The sequence below is a fragment of the Aethalodelphis obliquidens genome, unplaced genomic scaffold (assembly GCF_003676395.1).
Source record: "Aethalodelphis obliquidens isolate GAN/ISIS:26980383/991018 unplaced genomic scaffold, ASM367639v1 scaffold31, whole genome shotgun sequence".
In the NCBI taxonomy this organism is placed as follows: Eukaryota; Metazoa; Chordata; class Mammalia; order Artiodactyla; family Delphinidae; genus Aethalodelphis; species Aethalodelphis obliquidens.
Genome location: NW_020837975.1, coordinates 4,345,586 through 4,364,488, shown reverse-complemented (window position 1 = coordinate 4,364,488; position 18,903 = coordinate 4,345,586). Strand labels below are relative to the sequence as shown.

Genomic DNA, 18,903 nt, shown 5'->3' with positions numbered 1-18,903 from the left:
AATGGATTCTTCCTCTCTACTGATACTTTCCTCTCTTTTGCTTTGAATAATTAACATTTTAGTAGATATAGATTTCACTTGATTTATGCATGAATGCATATGTTAATAAGATTCAACTTCCCACGGGTCCCTTTTAATTTTAGTCTAAATGTTCTTGCTGTTTTTTAAACAGGATAAGCATATATTTATGAACATAGTTTCAAAATGCTCATAAATATTGTTCTCTTAATGCAGCATTATTTTTGAACACCAGCAAATGAAGATCCACACAGAGAACATGGACTGAGTGAGTCAGAAGATTTCATGCCAAAAATGAAGACCAGAATTGCAAAACTATTAAAAGGTGAGACATCGAAATTAGCAGAAACAGAAGAAAGAAGTTGACTGAGTAAAACAAGAATATTCTGCACATGCTGTTGAAGAAACTGCAGATCGCAGATACCACAATCTGGAAATTTGTCTTTGTGATGTGCTGGAACTTACTTTTACTTTCCACCTTTGTCCTTTGCCCTGTTTCAACATCTAGAATATGTACATTTCATTCTCCTGTGTCTACTCATCAGTCAGGACTTAATTCAAATCTCAACAGTTTAGCATTTTCCTCAAGTGTTTTATTCAGGGCAACATAGCCATAAAAGTCATTTAAAAAGTCAATTCCAGCTTATGATAATTGACATATCATGCCAGAAGTTTAAAATATGCCTATGTTTCCTAAGTTTCATTCTTTCCCTACTAGGCTGCATTTTTAACATTTGCTGCAAATGGCTAGATCTTGAAGACGATGTGATTATACAATTATTAAAAACACTCGAAACAGATTTACTGAGATGTAGAAGAAAAAATATAAAATTAATTTCATTAATTGCTGCAATTATTTTATATTAAAACCAAATGATAGTGTCTCTATGTCCATAACATTGCTCCATAGCACCCCACCTAGTGACCTGCTTTTCGCGCAGGTATTCCTTTCATCCAAATCAGTAATCAAGACAATGCAAAGTCAGTCCCACATCTTTGATGATACGTAAAACTCTTTCTTACAAAAAGATAAATTCACACGCAGTTTGTCTTCCACCTTTCCACCTCCTGCTCTCCTCCAAGCCCGGACACACTCGGTCGGTGGGGTAGGGTCTGCATTGCGGGCTGCCGATGGGAATTATCTCCCTGGAGCTGAGTCCATCCGCTCCCTGCGGGTGGTACCACCCCGGCTTTCACCCAGCCGCCCCCCGCCCCCGCGCATTCCTGAGCCCGGGACGCACGGGGGATGGGAGCTGAATGCCGCTCCGTGAGCCCAGCCCCTGCCCAGGTGAGCGCTGCCGCCCTTCGGGCTCTGCTCGCCCGGCCGGGATGTCGCGACTTGTAGTTGCTGGTAGCCCTGAGGGCGGACAGGAAAGAAAGGCTTTCTATTTTGCTGGCCGAGGGTTGGAGGTCTGAGTTAGACAGGTTCCGGGGCGCTGGCTGGCTGCGCGGGCTTCGGTACGACCCAGCTTGGAACCTGTTGCAGCCCGTCCCCACCCCGCCCTCGCTGGCTCGGCACCTGGGCCCGGGAGGCGCGGCCCGGGCGGGACCGAGCTGCCCTCAGCGCCTGACGCGCAGGTGACTCCTCACCTCCGCTTCCTGGGACGCAAACCTTTGGCGCGGGCGTGGCTGCGCGCGGCTCGGGACGCTCCCGGCGGTAAGTGGGGTCCTGGCTCCCCTCCCCTCCCCTCCCCTCCTCTCCCCGGCGGGCGGGGGGCGACAGGGGCGGGGACCACGGCCACCCTGGGGCCGGCCAGGAGGAGGGCGCGAACCTCCCCGGGCAGCGCGTGCGGGATCGGACAGTTGCCGGCGTGCAGAGTTGTCTCTTGCTTTTAGCTGCTTTTCTTTCGTTAGCGTGTGTGTAAGAGTGAGTTGGAAAGTTTGAAAAGTTCAGTCTCAGGCGAGCTGGGTTCGGGTGCCCGAGGGACAGGCCCCGCTCGCGGTGTACTTTGGATCATTTTCCTCTTGGCTCTGGGGTCGGCGGTGGGGAGAGTCCTGGAGGCCTCCTTGGGAGGAGGGCGGCTGGATGGAGGAGGGGAGCTTGGGAAAAGGTGGGGACCGCGGCTGCACAGGGCGTGGGTGTCCTTTAGACCCCGCGTGGGGAACAGAACTCAAAAGGGAAAATAAAAGTTTACCTTGACACACTCTCCTATTTGTGTCCGATCCCGCTTCTGCTCTCACATTAATCCAGACTTGTGCTTTTCAAATTTTAGTTCCCCTGAGCCTGGATCTGTGACCTTGATTAACTCGCCCGGTCATTCTGGTTCCTATCAGATTTTGAGAACCACTGCTCCAGGGTGGTGGTGGCCTTAAAAGGAGAGGGGATTGCTCCTGGAAAGTCACATGGAGACTTGAGGTCTGTTCTTTGTGTCATGTTGGGAGAATTATTACCTATATGGCGGGCGGGCAGTGAAGAGGAAGATAATGTATGTATGTTAGTAGTTGGAATCACGGGTGTGTGAAGAGACAGTGGTGCTTTATAGGGAAGAGACTGGAGATTTGGGAACACAGGACCGCATGGAGACCGTGCCCCTAGAAATGTGCTTATAAATTATAGTGTCTCAGCCCCAGCAGTGGAGATAAGAGCTAAGGAGGCCAGGACACTAGGAAAGAGTGGTGCTAGTAGCCAGCAGTCAAGGCCAGACGCTGATGTCCAGCAGCTCCTTTCCAGATTCCCACTTGATAGACATAATGCTAGGTTACCAGCAGGCACCTCCCCTCTTTCCCTTTCTCATCCCAAACACAGGCAGAAGCCCCAGGGAAACCCATGACTGAGGCTGAATCAGTCCTGACAAGAAATACGAAAGGGAGCAGGGATGAAAGGGACTCAGAAGAGGAAGCTGGTCTTTTCAGTTTTGCAAAAGAACAAGAGTGGCGTGGATCCGGATGGGGTGGGGGTGAAGCGGGTCTTGGTTTTGTTTGATTTCTCCCTGTCTTCCTGCAGTTCCTAGCATGATAGAGGCCCCCACTCCATCCAGTCCAAATTTCACCCCTTGCTTTTGAGTTTACGGCATACGTCGTGTACATACCTGTGTAGAATGCTGGCGGCACCCTGCAGAGCCTGCCTGAGGGGCTGGGTGGATCCTGCCTTTCAAGCTGGCACGTTTTAGACCCCAGATGCTCAGAATGTAATGTGGGAAGCATCACCCGTTGAACAACTGCTGAAAGGTGTTGCGTACATGGAGACAAACCACACCTCTTGCTCAGTGATGTTTTTTGTGGTTACTCTCTGGAGATTGTTACTTTAACTGTAACTGACTAAACTTTTGGGGGATGGTTATTCTTTCTAGTACATCCCTTCCTGCTAGCAGACCCCTTACAGTTTATGGTGGAGCTTTTCTTGGCCATGACTTACTGACCAGAAACAACTCACCTCCTTGCTTCCGGTTCCATTACATTATACACCTGTGAGTTTCCAAGATGTAACAGGGCCCTGTGAATCTTGCAGTGAAATTATGATTCCAGTAAATCAGGCCTCTTCTGTAATGTAAATCTGGTTGGAGGAGACCTTTTGAAAAGGCCCCACTCTTAGCTTAATTTAACTAATTATTTGTAAAGTTACAAGTTGCCCTTGTTTAGCTAGTTAGGTAAGTTCATGTGTCTCCCTCTGTAACTTGCCGAGCATGTGTGTCCCAGGGATGTTTCACAATTTCACAGCGTCTGTTAAACACAGTGTTAAACATGTCCTTTTGATCACTTAATTATATCTAATCTGGAAGTGAAGTGTATTTTAGAACTTTGTTGGTGAATTTATCATTTGAAAATCAGAATACACTCCGCAACCCCCAGAACCCTGGAAACAGAATTCTAAATGATGGATTTTAGGCGTTCCATGGGTTAAATTTTATACAAATAGCACCTAAGCTCCATCAAGAATTAAATCCACCAACTACCAATTTCTCTGAGAAAATTTTCTGGAGCCTTCAGATGCCTCTTCCTCCCCCTGAGGTGGGTCAGTGGGCTTTGGCACTGTTTGCGGTACCTATCCCAGCCCACAAGGTAGAGTCGGGAACCCACGGGGGTTGGCATTGCCAATCATGGGAGATGAGTACTGTGGGCAACTGACACAGGACGGGAGGGTGGGGGTGGTGAGCTCCAGTAGAAAGGGTATGTGTGGAGGTGAACTTGAATGGGAGTAAGTTGGCTTCCATTTGGGAAGGAGGGTTTTTAAGGAGTCAGGATGCTAGCATGCGTAGGAGGTAGGGGTGGGGGATCAGGGAGGTAAAAGATGTTTTGAGCAGCTGTGATGCTGTGAGGAAGATGAGCCTGGGTTGGAGAGATGATACCAATATAAGGAATATTCACCCGTTGGACACATCTACATTGCAAAGTGCTTGAGTCACATGATCATGGCTTTTATGCGGAACTTTTCCTCGGGGGATATCTAATTACCTACCCAGTTTGTATATTGTTTTATTTTCACACTGTCCTTTGGAGTGAGCCCAGATGCCCCCTAGAGGCACGTGCCATTTATCCTTTGAGCTATGTGTCAAATAATTTGTAGACTCTGCTCATCCTTGGGGAAGGTAAGGTAAGGTGGTAGTGGTCAGCCTCTTGCGTACTGGCATAGGGTCTGGTGTAACCTCCATGTGAATGTATATAAATGACAGCCAGTAGGCAGTGACCTATTCTAAAGAGTTTATACAAAAGCTGTGCAGTCATGATGTGTAAAGGTTATAACTTTGTGCTCTTGTGCCCTATCTATTCATTCAACATATATATATTGACAGTTATGCACCAAGCAATGTGTTCTGCTCCAGGAATGTAAGGGTAACAAGATCCTGTTCTTGGATCTCGGGAAGCTCACAGTTAGGAACCTAATAAGTACAAACAGATATTAATGATCAGGTCCCTTTACTCAGTATTTCCTTCATACTCTGAAGATCTCAGCAGATATTGTATATGTTCATTAATCATTTGTGAAATTGAACATTAGCAGACCTGAGTTAGTGGTGATTTTGGACGGAGTATTTAAATTCTCTCAACCTCTCAAGTTTTTCACTGGTGTGAAAGGGCTTGGATACATGATCACTGGTGTATCCCATTGTGCTCTGAAATTCTCTGTGATTGCTTTTAATTGACGGTACCATAAAATAGTGTTAACTAAGTTCTCCCCAAGGTATCACTGAAATCTCATTATTTCCACTTCTATTGTCCAACTTTCATTTCAAAGGGTTTTAGTTCTCTGTTTATTATCACGTTGCTTCTCAGATTGTATAAGCATTACTCACTTGGGGAAGAAAAGGCAGTTTTCAGAGTACTAAAAAGCGGCATCTTCCACCTCAATGGCTGTAATAGCGTCGCTCACCATGGGATGTCTGTCTGGGCTGTCTTTTATATACATGCAGAAGCAATGATGGCTTCACTTCTAAACAGTGTGTTGCTCCAAATACTCAGTATCATCTGACTCATTCAATAGCTGTTTCCTGATGTTTTTTAAAAAATGTATTTTTCTCAAATAAACGTAACTCCTGAATTATTGGTTTGAGAAAAGTGAAAAAAAGGTAAGGTGTTTTTAGAGTAAGGAACTGTTGATGGTGTTTCCCAATGATTTCAGGGTTTTTTTGCAGTCTCAACTGTTCCTTTGCTTTCCAGTCTTACTGTCCATTTAACCTTTTTGGCCTCTCTTTGTCCCTTCTCGTTCCTTCTCTTCCTTTTCTTTCTTTTCCTCAGTCTTCTCTTTCTTTCTTTGCTCCACCATCTCATCCTTTCTCTCATCTTCTTTTGCTACCTCACCTGTCATCTTTTCTCTGTCCAGCCCTCCCATTCCCTACTTCTGTTTGTCTGTTTCTCCATTTGTTCACCTATTTATTTATTTATCTTTCTTCATTTCCATCTGTCATCTCCATCAGTACAGGTCTCTACTTTGGTACATTATATGTTTCTAAAAATCTGTAAAATCAAATTGTATTAAAAAAACACATTACAAGAGAAGTTTTATTCTCTGATAGCCAAACTATAAATAATATTGCCAGTTACACTTTAATGTTAAATACAATATTTAACAATACATTTCTAGGGCTTCCCTGGTGGCGCAGTGGTTGGGAGTCTGCCTGCCGATGCAGGGGACACGGGTTCGTGCCCTTGTCCGGGAAGATCCCACATGCCGCGGGATGGCCATATCAAATGGCCATATCAAAAAATCTACAAAGAGGGCTTCCCTGGTGGCGCAGTGGTTGAGAGTCAGCCACATGGCTCTAGCTTCTTCCTAAAGTGGACGCATTCTTGTAAATATTTCAAGGTATCTAGAAGAAAGTGCTCATCTTGTACTACTAAGCCCGTGGATCTCAGCAGCCTCAGCACACACCTTTTTTTCTTTCCTGATGAAAAGTACAGAGCTTTCGCCTTTTCACTCAAAGGAAGCATTTTACATCCTCTCTCTGGCGTTTCCGAATTGCCATCTTCACGCCTCTTGCTTTGGGGTCGTTATTAAGTAAAATAAGGGTCACTTGAGCACAAGCCCTGTGACACCCCAGTTGGTCTGATAACCCAGACGGCCACCAAGTGACTCGCACAAGTTTTACGTACCTTTAGAATGGAGAGATTTACATACTGCTCGAAACCATAATCTGGCTTTGTAACAGGATAATTTATTGGACAAACAGAAGCCTTACACTGCTGTGTTTTATCACGCTGTTAAAAAAAAAATGTGGACTTTTAAACTTCTCCAGGCTGCTCTGGAATATATCGTCGATGCCAGTTTCACCTTAATGATATACCAAACGTCTGTAATCATAATTCATTTAAACAGAGAATGAATCATTCCTTCCTGCTGAAATAAATCCATTTAATAATATAACTGACATTAATAACAGAGGTGAAATGAGTCATGCTTTACAGCTAATTTGTATCACTATTTCCATTGAAAAACACAGGACTTTAAAATTAAAGATGATATAAACAGATGGAGAGATATACCATGTTCTGGGATTGGAAGAATCAACATTGTGAAAATGACTACACTACACAAAGCAATCTACAGATTCAATGCAATCCCTATCAAACTACCAATGGCATTTTTTCACAGAACTAGAACAAAAAATTTCACAATTTGTATGGAAACACAAAAGATCCTGAATAGCCAAAGCAATCTTGAGAAAGAAAAATGGAGCTGGAGGAATCGGGCTCCCTGACTTCAGACCATACTACAAAGCTACAGTAGTCAAGACAATAGGGTACTGGCACAAAAACAGAAATATAGATCAATGGAACAGGATAGAAAGCCCAGAGATAAACCCACACACATATGGTCACCTTATCTTTGATAAAGGAAGCAAGAATATACAATGGAGAAAAGACAGCATCTTCAATAAGTGGTGCTGGGAAAACTGGACTGCTACATGTAAAAGAATGAAATTAGAACACTCCCTAACACCATACACAAAAATAAACTCGAAATGGATTAAAGCCCTAACTGTAAGGCCAGACACTATAAAACTCTTAGAGGAAAACATAGGAAGAACACTCTTTGACATATCACAGCAAGATCCTTTTTGACCCACCTCCTAGACAAATGGAAATGAAAACAAAAATAAACAAATGGGACTTAATGAAACTTCAAAGCTTTTGCACAGCAAAGGAAACCGTAAACAAGCCGAAAAGACAACCCTCAGAATGGGAGAAAATATTTGCAAACAAAGCAACTGACAAAGGATTAATCTCCAAAATATACAAGCAGCTCATGAAGCTCAATATCAAGAAAACAGAAACCCAATCCAAAAATGGGCAGAAGACCTAAATAGACATTTCTCCAAAGAAGATAACAGATTGCCAATAAACACATGAAAGGATGCTCAACATCACTAATCATTAGAGAAATGCAAATCAAAACTACAATGATCTATCACCTCACACTGGTCAGAATGGCCATATCAAAAAATCTACAAAGAGGGCTTCCCTGGTGGCGCAGTGGTTGAGAGTCTGCCTGCCGATGCAGGGGACACGGGTTCGTGCCCTTGTCCGGGAAGATCCCACATGCCGCGGAGCGGCTGAGCCTGTGAGCCATGGCCGCTGAGCCTGCGTGTCCGGAGCCTGTGCTCCACAACGGGAAAGGCCACAACAGTGAGAGATCCGTGTTCTGCAAAAAACAAAACAAAACAAAACAACAAAAGAAAAACCCAATACATTTCTAGCATCATATGCATTTGAAAATTTGTTCTTTTCCTTCCTAATGGAACAGGTGTATAAAAAATATCTACAAAGAATAAATGTTGGAGAGGGTGTGGAGAAAAGGGAACCCTCTTGCACTGTTGGTGGGAATGTAAATTGATACAGCCACTATGGAGAACAGTATGGAGGTTCCTTAAAAAACTAAAACTAGAACTACCATATGACCCAGCAATCCGACTACTGGGCATATACCCTGAGAAAACCATAGTTCAAAAAGAGACATGTACCACAATGTTCACTGCAGCACTATTTACAATAGCCAGGACATGGAAGCAACCTAAGTGTCCATCGACTGATGAATGGATCAAGAAGATGTGGCACATATATACAATGGAATATTACTCAGCCATAAAAAGAAACGAAATTGAGTTATTTGTAGTGAGGTCGATGGGCCTAGAGTCTGTCATATAGAGTGAAGTAAGTCAGAAAGAGGAAAACAAATAGTGTATGCTAACACATATATATAGAATCTAAAAAAAAAAAAGAAATGGTTCTGATGAACCTATGGGCAGGAATGGAATAAAGACACAGATATAGAGAACGGACTTGAGGACACGGGGAGGGGAAAGGGTAAGCTGGGACGAAGTGAGAGAGTCACATTGACATATACACACTACCAAGTGTAAAATAGATAGCTAGTGGGAAGCAGCTGCATAGCACAGGGAGATCAGCTCGGTGCTTTGTGACAACCTAGAGGGGTGGCATAGGGAGGGTGGGAATGAGACACAAGAGGGAGGGGATATGGGGATATATGTATATATATAGATGATTCACTTTGTTATACAGCAGAAACTAACACACCATTGTAAAGCAATTATACTCTAGTAAAAATGTTAAATGCACAGAAACCGTTTTCAGAATGACTTCAACATAATTAAACATTTCCAAATACAAATTTTTGTTAGAATCCCCAAGTGACACTTGATAACATCTCCATTCTCCTGACAAAGTGCTCATTTGAAATAAGTGTTTGTGTTTTTTGATAGAGATATCTGGATTTATCTAATGACTTACAGCAGTCACTGGGTTTCTAATTATTTTCTTAGAAGTGCTTTACAAATGGGTAATATTTTGTATTGTCAAAAAATTAACCTCTAGTTAATATAAACAAGTAATTGCTTCTGTCTTTAAAAGTTCTGCATGGGTATTATTGCTTTATAAAAAAATTTATATTTTGGCAATTTTTGACCTATCATACTTTAATCAACTCTCATTCTCTTACTTTGAGTTATTAAGGCAGTATGTGATTAGCTTATTATTTAACAATTATGTCCATCCTGAGCATTAATGAGTGTGCTAAACAGAGAGTCTCCTCTATCCCAGAGCTCCTAGTCTAGCGAAGGAGGTATAGTGAATAAGGCCTTTAATTGATGCATCAGATGTGGTAACAGGTGCCACGAGTGCTGTGGCACTCCTTGCCCTGGTTCTGGTCCTGACCCCTGAGAGTTGGGGATGACACTGTGCATCTTTGAGCTACTTAGTAAGACCTCGTTAACCACATGGAGTTATTTTAATTTTATTTTTTTCTTTGTGGTCTCTGTGACCATAGCTTTATTTTCTGGACATTTTGTAGTTTTTCATGTGTTGCTTTGTAATAATTATTAGACTGCAGAGTCTAATAATTATTATATGCAGAGTTTTAAATTACCTATTACAGTCAACTTAGCACATGACTGAAAAAAAGAGGAGGACATTCTAAAGTCAAAAATAACTGTTGGGATACTTCTTTTATCAACTTTCTTTTTCCCCAGTGCCAACAATACATATTCATTGATACACATCTGGCAAATACAGAAATGTGTAAAGAAGTTTCAAATCATCACTCATAGAACCACCACTCTAAGACAAGCACTCTCATTTTTATGTGTGTGTTTCCTTTTGGTTTTGGATGAATTTTCTTTAGTTATAATTTTGCTCTTTTGTAGTTTGGTAGCCTGCTTCTTGTCCATATAGCATCATAACAGAAGCATTTTTGCCTGCTATTAAAACTACTAGAGACACCTTCTGACTTTCTTGGGTTTTTTGTTCATTTGTTTTGCATTTGTGTATAATGTTGTTTATTTAACTTCAAAAGAATGAAGCTAAACTGTGAAGGCTGACTCTGGAGAATCCAGGACAGAGCATAGTAGGCAGGTCTTTGTTACACCTAAGAAATGCTTTGCTCACCACTTCCTTGCTTCCAAACAAAGTTCGTGAGTTTGTGGGTATCCCAGGTCTCTTCAGAAGGCCAAATAAACATCATGTTAAAATTTTAAAGCAAAGGGTCCCCCAGGAAGCCAATTTGTGACACATTATAGGACTCTATCCAAAAATATGTCCTCTGTGTGATTACATACAGAGAGAGGGTTCTCAGTAAGAAAGAAAAATAGAGCCTTATTACTAAATAAAACTCCTTCCTATATGACTACCTCACCATTTTTAGCAGTTTTTATGGCTGATATAGAGTAAAGCTTTAATCTCATTTAGTCTTTATAGAAACCCTTTGCTATCAGTACTGTTATTTTACCCATTTTCTTGGTGAGGAACACGAGGTTTGGAGCCCTGAAATAATGAAGACCTAGGTCTTAACAACCAGTATGTGGCAGAGCAGAAGTCAAATCCTGGGCCATCTTTCCCACTCTGGGTCACTGAGCCAACTTGTGATTTGTCATTTGCCTTTAAAATAATTCTGCTTCACCATTTCTTGTAACTAAAGACTACCCTAATATGCCCTATCTTTGTGTTCTCTTTGGACTAAACATTCCAATTATTCAACTATTCTTTATGACATAATCTGCTCCCAAACCCTCCTCCATCCTATACTTGTATAGCTAGTTTTAAATGTAAATTCAAACTTTAAAATTTATTTTATTGAGTTTAATCCTATCCAGTTGATTTATTAAATTTAAATAAATTTATATTTCACTACTTAAGATCATTTTGAATTCATTTTGAATATTGATTCTGGCATCTAATATATATGCTATTGTTCAATTCCATAAACTGTATCAATGTTTTTCTATTTATTGGTCCAAATGGTTGTTACACACATTTATCAGGATCAGGCGGAGATGGATCGTTTTGGCACAAGTTACAACCCATCAGGATGACCTTGTTTCATCCATTGGAGCTTCTGGTATACTAATATCATAATAAAACACAGTTCAGGAACAGGTTAGATATTGGTCAAAAAGTAATTTTACTCTAATTTCTCTTGCATTTTAAGCCATGCATAGAGTAATCCTCTGCAGTTTGACTATTAAGTATATGTTCTCTCAGTAAAGTGTTTATTCTCTTTCCTACAAATTTCTTTACAGGAATTACTCAATAAATCCTTCCAAATGGTAGTGAAGGATTATGTTTTAATGTCATTAACATAAATTGGTGGCCTTTATTTTCTTACATTTGAACTATAGTTTAGACTGGGGGTGCAAATATATTGAAGAGCAGCCAATATAAACAAACCCTGCAATTATTTTGATGTGAAAGTGATCATCATTCTATCCCCAATTAAAAGAGATTAAGGAAACTAATAAATGATTAGATATTGAGCAAATGGAATTTTCATTTGGGATTTATAAAATGAGTTGGAGCTGCTTAGTTTTGTGCTTTTCATGAGTTTGATAAGATGGGTGATTCTGTAGGTGACTCACGTATGGAGACATCTACACCCACACTCTGATTGCGTGTGCCACGCAGGCATGTATTCCTTGGCCTGCTCTGTGGAAGCCTGTGACCTGTGCTCTTGGATACTGGACCATTTTGTTTTAAGTGTTATTATGAAGCCAGCTTAGAATCTCCTAATACATTTGGATGCCAAAATTAGATATCAGATTGTCCTTGGCAGCTTCAGTATTATAGTGAATTTTTAATTTAACAGTAACTTCTTTAATGTTTTAATTGTCATCTTAAATTTCTGATAATCAAAGTCAAACTTATCTTGGCAGGTACAAATTTGAATGAAGAAGAGATATATGATTTTGAACAGTGGTCCACCATAGATTATGATTTTATAAGACAGGGATGTTCTGAAACAATCCTCTATAAAACATGTTCTCATCTTCTGTAAGTAGACATATATATATATATATATATATATATATATTTTTTTTTTTTTTTTTGCGGTACGCGGGCCTCTCACTGTTGTGGCCTCTCCCGTTGCGGAGCACAGGCTCCGGACGCGCAGGCTCAGCGGCCATGGCTCACGGGCCCAGCCGCTCCGCGGCATGTGGGATCTTCCCGGACCGGGGCACGAACCCGTGTCCCCTGCATCGGCAGGCGGACTCTCAACCACTGCGCCACCAGGGAAGCCCTGTAAGTAGACATTTTGATACACATCATAGAGTCAGTTCTCACCCCCCCAAAAAAGAGTGATATGAGGCATTTTTTCCTCAATATTTAAAAGACTGTAAAATGTCCCTTAGTGAAATTTGCCTAACATTGAAGTTATGTCAGAGAACTGGTTTTATAATACCACATAAACTAGAAAAACACTTGAAATTACTTGTGGAGGGTAAATTAATTTTTTATTAAGTTCCTTTATTTTACATTCTTTAAGGTTTACAAATAAAGACAATCCTATGTGTGTTTATATTAGCTTCCTTGTATTGCTATAACTACCACAAATTTTGTCCTGAAACAATAGAGTTTATTCTCTCACAGTTCTAGAGGCTAATACTCTGAAATCAAGGTTTCCTCAGAACCTCATTTTCTTAGAAGGCTCTAGGGGTTAGTCTGTCCGTGGCTTTCTCTTAGTTCTGGTGTTGCCAGCAATCCTTAGCATTCCAATCTCTTATTCTGTCCTCATTTGGAGTTCTCCCTGTGTATTTGTCTATGTCCTGTATCTTACAAAGAAGACCCTATTTCCAAATAAGATCACATTCACTGGTACTGAGGGTTAGGACTTAAACATATTTTGTTGGAGGACACAATTGAATTCATAACAGCATTCAATAGTTGAATAGGAACAGCCTAAGATGGAAGTTGGGAAAAGGACCTCAAAGACACTGGCAACTCTGATCTGTTTGGTATTTTTCAGTCAAAGTCCTGATTTGGGACCAGCTGCTTGCACATGAAATAATCATAACCTCAGACTATCTGTCATTTAAGAAGCTTGTAATTTCTCCTTGGAGCATTTTTCCACTGACCTCTTCTTATTTCAGAAGTCTTTTCAATGAGTTTTCTTAGATCAGAAACCATAAACAAATGGAGACTAGGTTTGGCTGTTTGCTTAATACTGCAGTTGCCAAAACAGTGCATAACATTGTTCATGGGATGACAGAAAACACTACCTTTTTTTGAATCCTAAAAGACTCTTGTGAACAAATGATTTTTGAATCTTTATAGTGTTTATACTCTAACAGATTGTTAAAACGTAAAATACGAATAGTAGTATAATAATAATTATGATAAAAACTAAATATTTTAAGGGTATTACCTCATTTATTCCTTAGAATGACCTAATGCCACTAACATGTAACTGAGTAGGACCCTATGGGGCCTTCTTGGGACAGACCCCTGCCCCATTATCTTCTGCTTTAGCTCCTCGCTGAAGTACCCCCCAATAATAGCATCTCATATTTCCTGAGATTTTCAGATGTTAAAAACCACCACCAAATAGAAGAAATTAACTACTTGATGACCATGACCACATAGTCCCTAGACCTATTGGAGCCTAAGGATTGATATTGTTAACCCTTGTGACACCACCTTGGTACCTCACCATCAACCAATCAGAGAACTGTGCCTCAGATGACCACATTCCCTGAGATGTCCCTCCCTCACCTGGCCTTTACAAATGCTTTGCTAGAACCCTGTGGGGAGCTCGGGGTTTTTGAGTGTGAGCCACCCAAGCCACCAGTTCTCCTTGCCGGGCCCTGCAATAAGCCTTTCCCTGCTCCAAACTCTGATGTTTCAGTTTGATTGGCCTCACTGGGGGTCAGGAACATGAACTTGCATTCGGTAACAAACACAGACTGAGGCTTGTGGACATAGGTCACTTGTCCAAGAGCTTCACAATACAGTAAGTCCTCTACATATGAACGAGTTCTGTTCCGAGAGTGTATTCCTCAGTCCAATTTGTTCGTTAAGTCCAACAAAGTTAGCCTAGCTACCCAGCTAACACAATCAGAGGGCAAGCTGCAATTTCACTCATGCCTGACGTTGATGGAACCTACGTTTGCATCTTCGACACAACTTGAAGGTTCGTTATGTAGGGGACTTACTGTAATTTGGGAAGCAGGCTTTGAACCTGGTGGTGTGAGCCTGCACACAAGCTCTCACCCTCCCAGCTATGTGTTGTTTTTGTTTTTGCTTTCTATTCAAGGCAGATGAAATTGCTCATCAGTATAATTTGTTTTGAGGCAATTGTAGATTCACATGAAGTTGAGAGAAATAATACAGAGGAATTCGTTGTTATCTTTTACCCAGTTTACCTCAGTGGTTACATCTTGCAAAAACAGTCATTCTGTATCACACCCAGTATATTGACGTGGATATTGTCAAGATCCAGAAAGTTTCCATCACCACAAAAATGCCCCTTGTTGCCCTTTTATAGCCACATCGACCCCTTCTTTATCCCCTGGCATTCGCTAATCTGGTCATTTTTATAACTTTGTCATTTTAAGACTGTTTTATAAATGTAATCATGCAGTGTGGAATCTTTGGGAGTTGGCTTTTTTCACCCAGCATAATCCTCGTGAGGTTCATCCAGGTTGCTGCAGGCATCAGAAGTTAGTTTATTGTATAGCTGACTCATGTTCCGTGGTCTGAGGTTACCACAGTTTGTATAATATTCACCTGCAAAGGACATTTGAGCTGTTTCCAGTTTAGAGCTATTATTAATAAAGCTGCTATGAACATTCATGTACAAGTTTGTTTTTTTGCGGTACGTGGGCCTCTCACCGCCGCGGCCTCTCCCGTTGTGGAGCACAGGTACCGGACGTGCAGGCCCAGCGGTCATGGGCCACGGGCCCAGCTGCTCTGCGGCACGCGGGACCCTTCCGGACCGGGGCACGAACCCATGTCCCCTGCATGGGCAGGCGGACTCTCAACCACTGCGCCACCAGGGAAGCCCCATATACAAGTTTTTGTGTGAAGATAAGATTTCATTTCTCTGGGATCAACCCCAGGTGTGCAATTTTTGCCTCGTGTGTTAGTTGTGTATTTATATGCAGTTTTATAAATGAACCTGCCAAACTGTTTTTCAGAGTGGCCCATGCACTGAAATCTATTCTTTTATACCTTGTTTATAGCTTTTGTGTCTACAGATTTAACATTTGGAATTTATACTTCCCTCAAGTCACACTAAAGGTTTGATATCAAATGCAGTGTGTAGTGGTTTGGGGCCTGGATTTGAATCATGTATTTTCCAAGGCTCTTTTTCTGGACTGAGTCACTTAAATAGCAGCCGAGCCTAGCACTCTGCTCAGCTTTCATATCATGGCAAGATTTTATTTTTCTCTACTTATTAACTCTATCCTGTATGTTGAAAAAATATACTTTCTAGGAGTTTTTAATGGTTATGAATTAAATAATGCTTTTTGTATGTTTAAAGGTACACCCAATTCATTTTATCCTCAATTATAGCCCTTCCAATATTTAATAATTGAACTTTTGAAAGTATTATATTAAGTCTATAACTAAACAGTGGTGCTATTTTATTGCAGTAGCTGTTTATGTAGGTGCCATTACCTTGCCCTCCTCCATTAAAATTTGTTTGTAGATGGCTCCTTTATAAGTATCCCTTGTAAACACCTCTTGCAATAAATGGATATCTCTAGACATTGAAAGATAGCCTCTCTCCAGCAGGACAAATCAAGTGTATTTATTTCTTAACCCTTATAAATCATATCTCAACTTCAGTGCTTATGGCTGTTGTATTTTTCCTTTTCTGCATCATTTCTGGCTTTGCTATTTGATTAGTCCTGTAGTGTTTTGCTTTTTTCTCATTTTCAATTGTTTTTTCCTTCATAATTAACTTTCCACTTTATCCTCCTAGTTTTATTTTACTTTCCTAATCCCTCCGATCTTTATGATATCTCAGCTTACACATAGTTCAACAATAATTTTTTTATAGTTGCAGAGTATATATATGCGTAGGTAAAGCTAAGAAATGAATATAGTTTTTTAAAGCACTTTATGCATTTTAATTTCCAGATAAGTCATAGGCAGTTAACATCATAAGTTATAGGAATTCAAAAGTTAAATTTTAAAAGTTTAAAAATGAGTGCTCAAAAAACTTGGGGTTGTTATGAACAATCAGAAGTTACCTACTGTTTTTAACAATCACAGATAATCTGTGTGATTTTCATGTCATCACTGGATATTTGTCCCTTCATGGACTGGAATTATCAAGTGAGAACCACACCTCACTAAACCTTAGGGAACTATACTTTCATCAAATGGATTGATCTTCTCAAGCAAATAAAAACCTTATCTCTTTTTTAAAAATGAGTGTTATGTGTCAAAGAGAACTGTAATGAACACCAAAAAGTCATCAGTTAGTAGTATGATATCATGCATAGGAAGTGTGCAACTTGATGAAGAGTTCTCAGCCTTGGCACTGTTGACATTTTGGACCAGAGAATTCCTTACTGTGGGTGGCTGTCCTGTGCATCCCTGGCCCCTACACACTGAATGCCAGTAGCACCCTCCCCACAAATCCTTATAATTAAAAACATCTCCAGACATCGTTCTTGTTTGGGATGGAGGTGGGGTCAAATCTCCCCTGTTGAGAACCACTGGACTCAAATAAAATGTCATTCGAAAGAAGATGGCACCTTATACAAGATTGAGACATTTATGAAAGTTTCCTCATTGGCTTCCTGGTGCATGTCAATAGATTAAGTTAAATGTAATTAGGTAATAAAAGAAACAAATTTTACTTCTTCATACCGTATCTCTCACATGAGCAGACAGCTTGGTATTTATTCCTCCTTCTGCCCATGGAGGAGTGAGAGTGTGTTACCCAAAGCTCCACCATACCATGTGGGGCAGGAAGACGGTATTGCCCAGAACTCAGATGCCACATTGCACAGCCTGATGGTCTTGGGACCCAGGGACAGGTTCAGTCTCCTTGGCCTGGATCAAGTTATGGCTCAAGCTGAGGACCCTCTAGGAGACCAAAAGGGACATGTTCTGGTTTTATTTTTGTATCAGATTTACTCTTTAGACTTTCATTACTGCTAGATTTTCTCTATAAAAACTCTGAGCCTAGGGATGGACGTAGGCTTATCTGCACTAAAATAGTAACGTAAGGTACCCTGTATCTTCCTCACTCCTCATCTCTGCCTTCCTATATGCTGGATCTTTTTCTGATCTTTTCTCCCCCAGCAGAACTTATGACCCTATTTATTGTCCATTCCTTCACGACTTCTGTCTATGAGTAGTGACTCTTGCTACACATTTTCAGGTGAGGAGTTAATAAATGGTAATGGCTTCCTGGGTTACCCTCCCAAATCAGATTCAATTTTTGGTAAACCTGAGACCAAAAAGTCTGAGTGAAGTGGAAAATTGTAAACTAGGGCACGGCCACTGACAAAGATGTTTTTGGTCAAATAAGCCCTTTTGTGCTTGTAGCACATCATAGGGTTGTACTTTGTTTGAATCCACACAATGAAGATCCTGACTTCAAAAGCCTAGAAAGTCCCTTATTTGATTGAGATAAGGTCCAGTCCAGTATCTCATGCAGGGAATTATGGAACAGATAACATTTTGTGGGCATGAGGGATGGGGCATGAGCTCAGATAGGCAGATTTTAATTCCTATGAGAAATCTGAATTGTCTTTGATGTCCTGAATTTTTTTATCACCTGTATGTTGTCAAGCCATCAAATTTCAGGAGTTCATGCTTTGAACCATCACTTGAATATTCTTGTCACGTCCTCACTGAGACTTTGAACTCTGAAAGACTCTCCTAGCTACTTGTCTCTCCTCCACTCCCCTGATACTGCCAGACTAATTGTTTTAAACACAAGTTTTGCTGAATCACAACAGTCTCCAGTGGCCCTCCACACCTGGCTCCATTTTGTCTATTCAACTTTATCTCCTACCCCTAATACAAGGATCCTAATTTCCAGCAGACCAAGGTTTTTATTTTTGTTTTTTTTTTTGTTTTTTTAAAATTATCTCCTGAATGTACCAAGTGCATACCTGTTCTGTGCTTTTCTTATGCTTTACATTTTTATGTGGGATGAAAATATTCCTTCTTTCCACCTGATGATATTCTTATTCATTGCCCCAGTTTCACCTGAAGCCCCCCTCCTGTGCAAGGCTATCCGTAACTCTTTTATTCCATATTGATCTCTACTTGCTTTTATTCTGAAAGCATTGACTACAGACAGTACTCATTTTGGCCCTTAGCAATATATGTCTTTGTTCAAAGTGGGTAACAAACAGTTTTGTGTGTACATTTTGCCTCTTCATCTAATTAATAAGTTCCTGGAAAACAAGTGTTCTGTGCTTTTTATATTTTATCAGGATATATGTATAACAAGTAATCAGTAAGATTTATATAAATGGCTGGCCAGGCATTGGTTTTCTTCTAATTCTATTTTAAAATATTTTAAAACCAAAAAGAAACTGATCACACCATGTGTAATCCCAGATTAAAGGTAAGGAGGGTGGACTTTCTGGATATCAGAAAAGGAAGATGTATTTCCTTAGATGAGAAACTAAAGTTAGAGGTAACCTGGAAAAGGAATATCAGCTAGCAGTCTGTGAATGGGATTCTGTTTAG

At 40.7% G+C, this 18,903-nt stretch overlaps 1 protein-coding gene across 2 annotated transcripts in view; it reads left to right on the top strand.

The window, feature by feature from the left end:
- Window positions 1-1,567: 1,567 nt before the first annotated feature.
- SACK1B (scaffolding CK1 anchoring protein B) overlaps window positions 1,568-18,903 on the top strand; it is an 83,710-nt gene continuing 66,374 nt past the window's right edge. The window contains exon 1 of one of the 2 annotated variants that reach the window (XM_027126887.1): window positions 1,568-1,675. The gene's annotated coding sequence lies outside the window, so the exon portion shown is untranslated. Of the gene's footprint in view, window positions 1,676-12,444; window positions 12,481-18,903 lie in introns of those variants that run through there. The other variant, XM_027126888.1, reaches the window with a different exon arrangement.